This window comes from Oryzias melastigma, linkage group LG20 (genome assembly GCF_002922805.2).
Source record: "Oryzias melastigma strain HK-1 linkage group LG20, ASM292280v2, whole genome shotgun sequence".
Classification (NCBI taxonomy): Eukaryota; Metazoa; Chordata; class Actinopteri; order Beloniformes; family Adrianichthyidae; genus Oryzias; species Oryzias melastigma.
This window is the reverse complement of record NC_050531.1, coordinates 1,284,589-1,298,147: the sequence shown is the minus strand read 5'-3', so window position 1 is coordinate 1,298,147 and position 13,559 is coordinate 1,284,589. Positions and strand designations below refer to the sequence as shown.

The 13,559-nt window shown below is 39.0% G+C and overlaps 1 long non-coding RNA gene across 1 annotated transcript; it reads right to left on the bottom strand.

The window, feature by feature from the left end:
* Positions 1-8,761: 8,761 nt before the first annotated feature.
* On the bottom strand, positions 8,762-12,461 carry LOC118600270. The gene is made up of 2 exons (XR_004949891.1): positions 11,866-12,461; positions 8,762-9,011 (listed from the first exon to the last, which is right to left on the bottom strand). It is a non-coding gene; the product is annotated as an uncharacterized LOC118600270 (long non-coding RNA).
* Between the last annotated feature and the right edge of the window lie 1,098 nt (positions 12,462-13,559).

The following is a 13,559-nucleotide window of genomic DNA, read 5'->3' as shown; positions in this document are numbered from 1 at the left end:
GGGTCCCCATGGTGATGTGCTAGAGCACTTAACCTTCCAGCATGGCGCTCGGTGGGGTTTCCACCCAAACACGGGGCCTGTCACGAGAGCGAGCTCCGCCGGGACTCCAAACAAAAGGCCGTGGGCACGCAAGGCCAGCCGCAATCTGTCCACTCCTGCACTTACAGCGGCAGACACACTGACAGAAATGAGAATTCATGTTCTTCAGGAGAGCTGAGCTGCTCTGCAGATCCGCCTGCAGCGCGGCTACACATCTCAGCCTGAGGAGGGGGGTATTGGGAAACAGTCTAAATTGCAGGCACTTGTGAAGGTGAAGGTAAGAATTAATATCATGTCACTTTCAAATGTGCCAGAGGAGGACTCCATGATATAATTATAGCCTGAGAGGAAATGTAGAAAGACTGTCATGAAACACAAACAGCGGCAAAGGCGCGCCAGCCTCAGGGGAGGATCTGAAACGGGTCTTCAAAGACTTTAACGTCGAGAAAGAAAATATTTTTGGAAAGCAGATAATTGTTTTTATTAAATCTTTTACAAACAATTATAGAAACTCTGGAAACGGAGTGGTAGAAGAGAGGAAGCGACTGTACGGCAGAAGCTTTGAGCCTTTCAGCGTCCGTGACACGGTCCCCGCCACACGGGCGCAAACAGCAGGGATCACAGCGCTGCGCCCGACACAACCAGCTCCAGCTACATGGATACAGATTATCAAGGCCTTCATGTGACAGGGAGAGGAAGAGGAGCGCAACAACAACTGCAGCCCCCGACCAGGCCCGCTGAAGGCTCCTGGGAGGCTTGACGAGGAGACTCAGCCGCCGAGGCTGACAAACTGTCAATGAGGATCCTGTCTTGAGGATGGAAACTGAAATTAGAACAAAGGAAACGAAGGCGCAGCACAGTGAGCTCTGGAAGGTGAGGTGACGACGGATCTGCCACAAAAATTACTTCCCGTCTGATCCTGCTCTGAGGAAGACTAACGATGACTTTGAACCACAAACACAACCAGAAACCTGCGATAATGTTAGTGTGAATGCTTTTTACTTTAAGTAGTCGCTGAAGATGATGAAGCTTTTTGCTGAAAATGCAGCTGTTTGCAAAAAGTTACATTTACAAGACTGGAAATTTGGTTAAAATATGAAAGCACTGAAGCTGACCTAAATTAATGAAAGATTGTTAGTAAGTTTGCCTAAAAACACTTAAAAAGATTCAGTGTGTTGCTTAAATATGAGTTAAACTCCAAATTAGCTAAAAAAAAACCTTAGTAGATGCCTAGCTAGATAAAAAGGCTAGCATGTTGCTTAAATACAAGCTAAACTCTGAAATAGCCTGAAATTCCTCAGTGGACCAAATTAGCCAAAAACGTTAGCATGTTGCTAAAATAGAAGCTAAACTATAAATTATTCTAACTTTTAACTCTATAATTATTAATTATCATAAAATATTAAAACATGTCTCATAAATATATTTAAAGTCTGGTAACCTACTAAATTTTTTTGAAATTTGAAGACTTTCTCAATTATTTCTCATGGGGCATATTTTACACAATATTTAAAAAACTATAAAATTTTTGAATATAAAAATACCAAGTACAAGCTGAACGTTTTGATACCAGGATTTCTGAAATCGTTGAAAGTGTGATTGAGTTTTTACGTATTAAAAACGTACAAAAAGGAGCAGAACAATCACAAGTCTAAATGCTGACCAAGAATTCACACTATATGAAATGTGGAGAAAGTCAGCACTGCCAAGACTGAGGGAGGAGGTGCATCTTCTCCAGGAGGGTATTACGGGGGTCTCGTTCACCATTAAGGGAAAATCAAGGATTTAGACCAATAGATTGTTGTCCGGTTGTCTCTTTGTATCGGTAAATCATTGGTTCCAATACTCTTCTATGGTCATGAGGTTTGGGTCCTGGCATCAAGCGGCTGAATTAAGGTTCCCTTCCTTAGACATAGAAGGAGACCGTCACCCTGAAGAGCTCGGAGTAGAACCGCTGCTGGACTATCTGGTCCGTACGCCTCCTGGAGACCTCCACATGGAGACCTCCACATGGAGACCTCCATGTGGAGGTCTCCATGTGGAGGTTCTCCGGTCGTCTTGTCCCACTGGGGACCGGTCCGATTATCACTGTCTCGATGTAAACAATGCACTTTATGTCCATTGAAATGGAAAAAGTGTAGAATTGGTTTAAAGTTTAGATTAGGATTCTAATTAGTCTCTACTTTGCTGTCATGTCACAGTTGTTTCATCTTCTGTTTTTTTGTTTTGTTCTCTGGAAAAAAATTCTTATTTCTTTAGGATTTCATGTTTGGCGTTTTAACCACAAGTCTGAATGTCTCAAAAACGACATCAGTAGCTTGAAGCTTCTCATTCAGAGTCTCTGAATAAATAAAGTTTAATAGTTCAGATCCATCAGGTCATGTTTGACAGATAAACTGGAGGAGCTGGACCATCGTCAGGACAATCCTCTTCCTCCACACGTCTGGAAGAGACTTCCACCTAAATCTTTCTGGTTATTGTAGCCTGTCATTGACACAAAACCATAAAAGGATGATTAAGATAAGATAATTATCTGAGCACAATAACTGTGTCTCCCATGATGCAAAGTGAGGCAACATTTGTTTTTCTTGGTGAAGAACCTTTAGGGTCTGAAAAATATTTCTGAAGAAGCTTCATGTCGAACCAGCTGCTTCATGTCTTCTGTAATAAAATGAAACTGGAGGAAATAAAGACAGTTTTCTGATTCTGGAGATAAATCGAAGGATCTTTGTGCTCTGGAGTTTCAGTTTGACAAAGAACAGCAGATGCTGCTGCTACAAAAGCAGAGAGACGCATGAATCATCAGTTTAGAGGACGAACTGTCAGATTCTAATCCTGGATGATCAAAGTGGGAATCGGGAAATCTGCAGACATCAGACAGTCATCTGTTAGTTCATATGTGTGATTATTAAAGTACAGAGTTCTGTTGTAAACACATACGGCCTCTTAAATGCAGCAGACGGTTTAGATCTTTTGTTGTTTTTAACTAATAAAGTTATATTGAAATCTGCTGATCTCTTTTTAAGGGAGTCCTGGCCAAGAAGCAAATTACTACACAAAAAACAAAAAATCTTACACAGTTAACACAGATAAATATAAAAAATAAAAACAAGTTCTTTAGAAAAGCATTAAACTGAGAATGATGGGAGATGTAGTCGAGGTGTCCTTTGCATCCGTAACTGAAAATGATCAACAATAATTTGATTTGATTTTTTAGCTCGTGTTCCAATTAACTTTTGATTTTGGTTAATTTTGATCGATCTGATTGGACCCAATTCACTGGCCTCAAATGGATCCAGAACATCTTGATCCAAACTTCCAGCAGTGTGACTCAGAGAGAAATACCTCCTACTGAACAGAGCAGGTGAAGTTTTCCAGATTCCTCTGAATTCTTGGAAGATATTAGATTAAATATGTGTACAAACAAACAAGTAAACAATCATGAAGTCAAATCCAACTCCATTTGAGTTTTATAGAGTTATTTTTCCACATCAGAATAATCATTTTTAGAACAGTCTACCACACTGTATGGTCACATGACTTTGCTCAATTCAAAGACCGGAATGAAGGTTGATCACATGTGTGTCGGCTGTGATCGTCGTTTTTACCTTAGAGTGAAATAAACCTCCTGTACTAGAATCCAAATAGTATTTTCTAATATTACTATAATCGATTTATTGTAGGCTGATTTGATTAATATCTTACTTGGACAGATTGATCTGGTTATATACGTTGACTCATTGATTGATAGTTACGCTTTTATTTTGAAGGGTTCATTAAAAATGGTTATTGTATGTGTCCGAGACTGATTGTTTGAATTTTTTTGCGGAAGATGACCTGAATCAATCACAGGTCAGTGAATAGGATCGTTCCACATGAATCAATGTCGACGATGAATTAGCCTTAAAAACTAGGTTAGCCAAAACAGCTAGCATGTAGCTAAAAAAAATAGCTTAACTTCAAAATAGCCCAAAATTTTTTTAAAAAGTCTAAATTAGCCAAAACAACTAGTGTGTACATATTAGCTTATCTCCAAAACAGCCAACAATTTAAAAAAAGTCTAACTTAGTCAAAACAGCTAGCATGTAGCTAAAATTTTAGCTAAACTCCAAAATAGCCTAAAAGATTTTGGTAAAATAGTCCTATAAATTAGCAGAATGCCAATTTTACAAACTTTAAAACCTTAACTTTTTAACAGAATAAAAGGATCTGGAGGGCCAGATCCGGCCCCCGGGCCTTGACTCTGACACGTGATGTATTCCATGCAGCTCGTTAGCATGTTTTTCCTGGTCTCCCATATTCTTGTTGACATTTTTCTTAAATTTCTCTAAATCTGTTTAAACTTCAGGCAAACCTGTTGATGATCCTGCAGGTTTGATATGGATAACTCTGCTCTAATTAACACTAATCTATAGTTCTTCCAGACACCAGAAGCTTTTGTGTCTCAAACTAAAATACTCCAACAATCCTTTCAGAGTAAAAACACGTTTTGAAATTCTCTGAGATGACATTTCATTTTAATAGAAAAAGCAGTGGCACATAACTATCGAGTTATTATTGTGAGGCAAAACTAATTCTGCTGATTATCCTGGAGAACTGAAGCAGAGCAGAAAAAGTGAAACTTGTTAATAAAAGCTCAGACATGATGAACGACAAAGTCAAAGTGGAGCCGGCTTCAAAGCCACACAATGAAAGACGGCGCTCGCCGTCCTTCAGCGCTCCAATCGATGCGGCTGATCCTTCATGAGCGCCTTGGAGGGGGCGTATTGGAGGGCGCCGCGCCCCCAAACGATGGATGAGCCCCACCAACCTTGGCTGAGCAGCAGAGGGGGGGCAGCCAAGTCTGATTCATCAACTTTTACACTTCAAATAAAGTCGGAGCAGCTCGCCAGCCTGATTATCAGATGACTTCTGCTCCAGTAGAAGATGACGCCGCTCCTTTTCTGAGCGGCTTGGACGCTGCTGGTCTTAAGGAGGAGCTGATCTAAACAGAAACCTTCACTGCAGAGTGAAGAGCAGGTTTCCATGGACCCTGATCCGGCTCAAACTCTTCTGCGATTGTCAGATTTCCTCTTTACTTTGAGTGGCCGACTCACTGACTGACACTCATGAGAAGGAAGACACAAACTGTTAAACATAATGAGCCTCACGGCACATTTCTGCACACGCTGGTCTGACGGAGGAGCGTCTTCAGACGACATTCTGCTAATATTTTAGCAACATGCTAATGTTTTAAACTAATTTTTATCTACCAAGGTCTTTTATGCTAATTTTGAGTTTAGCTTCTATTTCACAACAGGCTAACATTTTTGACTGATTTATTTCACGGAGGAATTTTAGCCAGTTTTGGAGTTTAGCTAGTAAGCATTATGCTAGCTTTTTTGGCAAACTTGGCATCCACTGAGGTTTTTTATGCTAATTTACAGTTCAACTTCTATTTTAGCAACATATTAAGGCTTTCGACTACTTTGTTATCTACTGAGGATTTTATGGGCTAATTTAGAGTTTAGCTTCTATATTAGCAACAGGCCAACTTTTTTTTGACTAATTTAGTTTACTAAGGAATTTTGGGCTTTTTTGGAGTTTAGTTCATATTAAAGCAACACACTAGATATTTTTGAAAATTTGCTATGTATTTGGGATTTTTAATCAATTTTACTACAATTTTTGTTTCTTAAACTTCAGTCAACTTGAGCGCTCTTTCAAAGTTCTTTAATGAAATTTCCAGTCTTTTAACAAATGTAACATTTTGCAAATAACTTTTGCATTTTCAGCAAATCCCTTCACCAATTAAAGTAAATTGCATCACCATTATCAGCAAAAAGCTTCATCATCTTTAGCGACTACTTTCAGCAAAAAGCATTCACACTAGTATTATTGCAGGTAATGCAACTTTTTAAATTTGGGTTTAGTGTAGTTTAGTTTAGGAATCAGCTATTATTTATATTTTATGACGGATTTTATGTTTTTGTACAGTTACTGGTGTGAAGCCCACGGAATTGGGCTATAAAACTAACTTGAATCAATAAGATCTGAAGATCAAACTCTCATTTTATTGATTCGTTTGTGTTCTATCCATCTTGAAATTTGAACATTTTCACCGACAATGATACTCCTTTTGTATTAATGCACCTTTTCCATGATGGCTGCCTTACATTTCATTGAGCTTCTGATATAATGATAATAAAGATTTATGCCAGTTATGATCTTGAGCTCTTAATGTTTACATCTCTATATACTATATAAAAACAAAAAGCAACAAACAAAATAAATAAACATCATTAGTATTATTCAACAGGAAACTGACTGCAGACATCAACGACCAGAACCAGAAGTCATCCACCCCATGTTACTTTGACCAAACAAAAAAAAAACAAAAAAAACACAATTTTGACCCTTAAAGTTGCGTTATTTTCCTATTTAAAGTTTTAAGAAAGAAAGTTTTGATAAATAAAATCAAATACAGCTGAACACAGTCTGTACAGGAGACATGAACAAAGAAAAAAGAGACTATTCATAAAACAGAGAGACCACAGAAGGTCGACCTTGAGAAATAGAACCCATTGTATTCAGAAAAAACAAAATCTACTTCCTGAAGTTGTATATTTGTCTCTCAGCTGATGATGTCAAACACCATCTTGTTGTCTTTTAGGTTGCTCCTATATTATTGTTTTCACTGTAACTCATCCTCTTAAACATCAGTCCTCAATCAAGTGCAGAGAAATGAGAACTTTTCAAACTAAAATAGTTTTTTTTTGCAGCTAAATAATCTTTTCCAATAGTGAACCACGTGGTTTGTTACTAAAGAGCTCAGCGTCTGAATACAAACAGAAAGAAAATGATGGATCAGAGGATCTTTAAACACTTCAAATGCGGCTGTTCTCTTTAAACTTAACTGTGTGCACCGACTAGTTAACACTTTTAAACCAGAGGATGTTGGTGACAGTCTGAGGTGAAGACAGGAAGCAGCTGCTTCAGAGTTTCTCTTTAGTGAATCTCCTTTTCTAAAAGACGTCCATCATCTAAAGTGCAGCTTAAAGACGGTTCCTGCACATTCACCGGCCTGCTGAAAGTTGAAGGCAGAGATTCACTGCACCTGCTCCAGGTAGCACATTAAAGCCGAGCGCCGCGGCGTGTCGGTGTCTCTGCAGGCGCTCGCATTGAACACAGTGGGGACCTGGAAATCACAGGCCTGGAACCAAAGCTTGTCCAGTGAAGGTCATGGAGCAGAGAATATATCTGCTGCAGCGGCAGGTCTGCTGGAGGAGATGAATCACAAGGAGCTCCAGCTGCTGGAGGCTTCAGGCTGCTTCTGTCAGACAAACCCAGTCAAATCTGCAGCGCAGAGGAAGAATTCTACATAATGATGTGATGCTGAAACTCTTTCAATATGGATCAAAAGATAAATGTTTATCCGGAAAATCATTTGGGCTTGATTATTGACTGACAGTATGATACGATGGTTCTAAATGCAATAAGAATGAACAGAAAACAGAGAAGGAGAGAATTCTGTCTTTTAAAGTCGGCTTAAACAACCGTCTGAATGGAATCGTTACTGTCAAGAATCCACTCTTCATCCTGAGCACCAAAAAATGTTTAAATGAATCTTTGATTAATCATTTTTTAAATATCTGCTAATCTTTTTTTAAAATTTAGTTTATGATTTATTGCTTTAACACAATATTGTTTCATATTAATTTTAAATGTACTACTTCCATTTGATAATTCTAACCAAAAAAAAAAAAAATAAATAAATAAATAAATACTCTGCCTGCAAGAACAAGCGGGCCCCATAGGGTGGAAAAGTCAGCAGAAAATGTGGGTCCTGAATGGGTTTGTTCATAGTGGTTCCACCTGTGTTCTCCCACATTGACTTAAATGGACACTCAGTGGTTTGCTCACCACAACAGAGCTCACTAGCTCAATACAGCGGCGCTTGCTAGCTTAATATAAGGGAGTTTGCTTTCTCGCTACATCAAAGTTTACTAGCTCGATACAGCAGAGCTAACTAGCTCAATATAGCGGTGCTCGCTAGCTCGCTACAACAGAGTTCAATACAATTTAGCTTACTAGCATGCTACTGTAACCGAGCGATGGAGAGGTTCGTTTATCTGTCACGCCGAGGTAAAAACAAAATCAATGCAGGACAAGGGCTCCGCTATGTGATGGTTATGCTCACCGTCTCTTTATTATTCAATCATTCCTTTCCTGCCTCTACAGGAACAACAAAGGGCCACACACCTTCCAAAATAAAAGAACCAGGAAGTTGGTTACATATAACACTACAATGGAGCTTCCTAGCTCAATATAGCAAAGCTTGCTAGCTTGCTGCAACAGAGTTCGCTAGCTCTCTACAATGGAGCTCGCTACAGAGGAGCTTGCTAGCCCAAAATGACTGAGCTTACTAGCATGCTACAGTGGAGCTTGCTACGCTGTCCACCGGGCGGCTAATTAGCATAGCGAGCTAACCTGCAGAGTGCCCACTTAAGCCAATTTGGACGGACAAACTCAACTGGTGTCCACAATTTCTACCCACTTTTAAACTGCATGAGGCTCACTTTGCCTTTCTGGGTGAGTATTTATACATCATTCAACATTATAGCATCCAACTGTCATAGATATTTTGCCCTCTATTTCTTAAATAATAAACTCTGCCAACATTAGTTTTGTATGTTTTTATCTATTTTCTGTTAGAGATAGGAGTTAAAATCCAGGCTGTGCATGCGGTTTTTAATGCAGGTTTATTGAAGTGAGTCATTCCTGTGCAGAGCCTCATAAATAGTAGCATGAACGTTTGCATGCCTGTTTTTGACAGCTTCTAACATGCATGTTGCTTTCAGCTGTGCAGAAACTGTCGGATGCTTATATAAGTGGAGAGGAGTGTCTGCTGGGATCACAGGGATCCTCCTGCATGGATGAAATCCACTGAACCCAGAAGATCCGGCTGGTCTCTCAAAGCACAGCCACATAATCTGATGGAGGACAAAGACAGACTGCTAACAATCACAGACTCACATTTATGTTACAAGAAGAGCAAAATATTCAAGCAAAGGAAAAACTATAGTAAAACTGATTTAACCCTTTAACACCTGAGGTGTTGCTATGACACATAAACGTTATCTTTAACATACCGGAAGTTTTCAACCGTTAATACAATCATTCCAGGAGATTGTGAAGGAGAAAAGCAGCTCGATAAGCGACTTTTCTCCTTCACAATCTACTGGACCACTATTTCAGAGTACTTCTTCTTTGGCACTCCATCCAGAACGTAAATAATGTCAACATAAATGTGAATCATTTCTGTCACATTTTCCTTTGTTAGTGTCATTTTCCTTAAAAAATACCTGCTCTGAAGTTCAAGAGGCAGACATCTCCAGTTGTGTTTAATTTGAGTGCAGCAGGAAACCTTGTTATGTTGATATTAATGTACTTTACACAAAACAAAACATTTTTTTCTCCTTTCGACCAGGAAGACGAAGCTCTACATGAGACATAGCAGCAATAAAAACAACAGCATGACGCTCACGCTCAGCCTGCACAAGAGGACATGAGCTGCTGTCTTGTCGCCTTAATAATTGCAGGACGGACGCAATTGGAACCAACACGCCGACGGTCCCCAATCTCAGCAGCTCGTTATTAGAGAGAAGCCCAGTGGAGCTCGTTAGAGGACGAGGGGAGATGCGGTAAATAAGGTTAATTGGCCGATCTGTCAGACCCGGGAAGATGCTCACGCTGACACGGAACAACCGGAACATGATTTCACCCTTTGTTTCCACAACTACCCCCCTGGTTTGAGCTCATTAGCATTTTGAAGGGGTGATGCGGTTGCTGTAGAGGTGGAGATTGTAACCAAGGTGTGCTGTGTTGAAACCACAGGTGAGGAGGAAACGTCCTGAGCGCGTCGGCGCTCGTCTTCTGTTTTTGCATCAGCTGGACAATCACTTAAAAACAGTCTGCTGGTGTTTATGGATTTTCCGCTCCAAGATGAAGAGAATATCTACAACCAAAAACGTCTCTATCAGTTTGTCACTTTTGGTGGATTATTTGTTAAAAAAATGTGGATTTATCAAAGAAAAAAGTTCTTTCTTCCTAAAACTCTGCTTCCATCCAGAGAGCACAGAGGCCTGACTGAATTAGCCTTAGTGTCAACGAGTCCGATTTGTCAATTACTTTGAATAGTAACTCATTAGTTCTGAGTGACAAAAGCTGAAGTGGGCCGAACAGTTCAACGAGAACGGCAGCACCTTGTTCTCCACTTGATTTGTCACCGACCATTCTTTGGGTAACAGCTAATGAAGGCCAGAGTTTGGGATCAGCAGCAACCGCAATTTTGGGTTGTTCCTATGAGGAGGGTGGACCGTTAATTAACTTGGTGTCGCTCGTTAGTCTGAGCCAATCAGAGCTGGTTTTAGGTGGAGGACATTGATTCAGAAATAAAGCCGTTGAGAAAAATAATCTCTTTTTTGTTATTATTGAATGCAACTACTTTCTGATGATCAATGGCTTCCAGTAGCAACACAAACATATACTTTGTTATACTACGATATTCAGTTTTTCTACACTGAAAGTCCTCCACCTTCCGTCAAATGTGTAATATCATTTCTACATAAGAACAGTAGAAGATGGTTATTTGTTGATGGAGTTAAAATTAAGTAACCATAAATTCTTAGAATAATATGATAAGTACATTCATCAATACACATTTTTTTCTTTAAGATTTATTTAATGTCATTTATTTATTTGGTGTCTTTTATGCAAACATTTTGTTTTTTAGTCGATGTAGAAACTAGTGCTGGGCGATCGATCCAAGATATCCACAGTATTGATCTTAAGTTGGTATCAGATCGATTTTTTCACACTTTGTTCCATTTAAATGTTAAAAACTTAGAAATTATTTATATTTCTACCAGCTGTTGTTTTTCTAATTCTTAAACATTTTGGTCTATTTTTTTAAATCATAGTTTCTTGTTTATTTTGGTATGTAGACTGTAAACTTTTTTTTATTTCAAGAAGTTTTTATTTTAATAAACTATCTTCCATTTAATTGAAAATATTTTCCTTATTATGTTTATATGTTTATTAAGTAATTTAAAAAGGGAAACTTATCAAAAAAACATTTACGCCAAATAAAAACAACTGAAACAAAGCAACAAAGGAAAAATAAAAATAAATAAAACAAAACATAATCAATACAAATAAAGTTTAGCATGAAATACAACAGGGGTTTATACTCAATAAATCCCTGTTGTGACAGTAAAATCTGCCCAACACAAGAAGCTCTCAGCCCACATCTGTTGGCTCAGCTGTTGGACAGGAAGTTAAAAAAATAAATAAATAAATAAATACAACTGAGATTTTGAGGTTCATGTCACATCCACTGCATTAAAATATTGACATCGGCGATATTAATCAATACCCAAATGCTCAGTGTCACCCTCCCCTGTTAAAAACGGATTTCAACACAATGAAGCTTCAAAGCAACAAACAGAAATAATTCTCTTCAAAAGACTCCATTTCAAAAAGTCAAACCAAAAGGAAGAAAAGGTTTTCCCATTCCTAATACTAGCTTTAGCATTCCCGTCATCCTCTGGATCTGGTGAAGCAACAATTTCTAAAACACCCAAACTCTTCTGATGTCGCTCTACAACAGACAGATCTTCTGTTACAGACGTCATGCTGAGCTGAAGTAGGCGGAGCTACTGCGGACTGGGATGGACTCGTCATTTGAGCTGCTGCTTGAACACATAAGGTGTGGTCTAACCTTAAGTCAGATTGATGGTTTTAAATGACCTCCTCAGAGGCCAGAGGACCTTCTGAGAGACTCACCTCCACCTGCAGAGATGATTCCCGTCAGAAGGCGGAGTCTATTGGCTCCTGGTTGTGTGAAGGTCTCGGCTCACTTTACAGTTTCCTCCTGTGGGTTTGGGACGTACTCCTGGATCCAAACTCGATCAGTCAGTATTTATTCTTTATGGTTTACTGATATTTCTTCAATCATGAAACTTCTTTGGATGCACTTTCACATCTTTGATGAATGTCGAGGTGTCTGAGTCTGTTCAGACTCGTCGTAAACGTCTAAATCAGCAGTATCCTCAACAGAGCTGTCCCAGTGACCAAAACGATAAATAAGAACAACTTATTTATGAACAAACCAGCTGAAGCAGCCAGACTCCGCCCCCTCAGACTGGATTCTGCCATCATGATGCTTCTGGTCCTCGATCGTTCTTCTCATCTGGCTTTGATCTGCTTGAACTGGTCTGTTGTGCTCCTCCTTCAGCAGGTCCTCCGGTTCATCCGGGGTCAGCAGGTCCTCAGAACCAGTCTTCAGGTCTGTCTTTGTGTCCAAACCTAAACTCCTGGATCCCATGACAGGTTTTCATGGTGTCGACTCTGTTTTTGCAGACATGCATGTCCTTGTAGTAACCAACAATTAAAGCCAGCTGATTTTACAAGCTGCAAACAATCTGCAGGGTCAAACCAATAAGAGGGAGGTTCAGGTTTCATAAAGTTTAAATCCTGACATGAAACCACTGGAACTCCTGAACAATGATCCTTGGACCTACATATTCAAACATTCTATTTATGATTCAGACAAACTTCCTGTTACAATTACATTTAATAATATGTTGTTCTTCTTCAGAAATCCCCTCTGTAATTTTGGTTTAACCCAAAGATCATTTTAAATTCTAAAAGGTGAATTTGCACTAAAAAACAAATTTTAATCATTGACACTCTAATACTTGGACATTCCTCTGATTTTGCACATTTTCTTATTTCTTGCTCATCGTCGGATTTTTTGCACATTTACTAAACTTTAGTTGTTTCTTTGTCTATTGTATTTATCTTGATTGATCGTCCACGTTGGAAAGAACCGTACCTGAACTTTGTACCAAGGACAATGACAAGAAAGGTGTTCTATTCTATTCTATTCTATTCTATTCTAAGTTTGACTTTGTCTTCATTTGGTTCTGGTTTTTGACATTCACCTTCAGCCTCTGAAATCATCTTCATGAACAACATAGTTTTGTGATTGTTTGGTTTAAAAATATATTTTTTCCATTTATTTGATTATCTGTTGCTACTTGATGTTTAGTTCTTTTTCCCTCTAAATTGCTCTATAACCTCAATAAAAACAGTTTAGATTGTGTGGTTCAAAGAAGGTGGATTATTTTATTATTTTATTCTATAAAAAGTTAGTTTTGTAAAGTTTAGTCTATTTTCCATGAGAGTCATGTTTGTGCTGAACTGAGCTCCATCAATCCGGCTCATTCTCCCCACAGGAATTTGCTTTAGTTTTCTAACAAACGTGGAGTTTTCTTGGGATTTCAAACCTTAACGTGACCTTCAGCTTTCTCCAAATTCTCAGTGAAATCACGAAGTGAGAGCTGCAACATTAAAGGCTGAGGTTTTACCGGAGATCCGGAGATACTTTCGTAAACACTGGTGTCCGAGCAGCTTCCTCAGAGGTTCTGGTTCTGTTCAGGTGGTCGGATGTTTATGGAATTAGGAAGCTGGGAGCA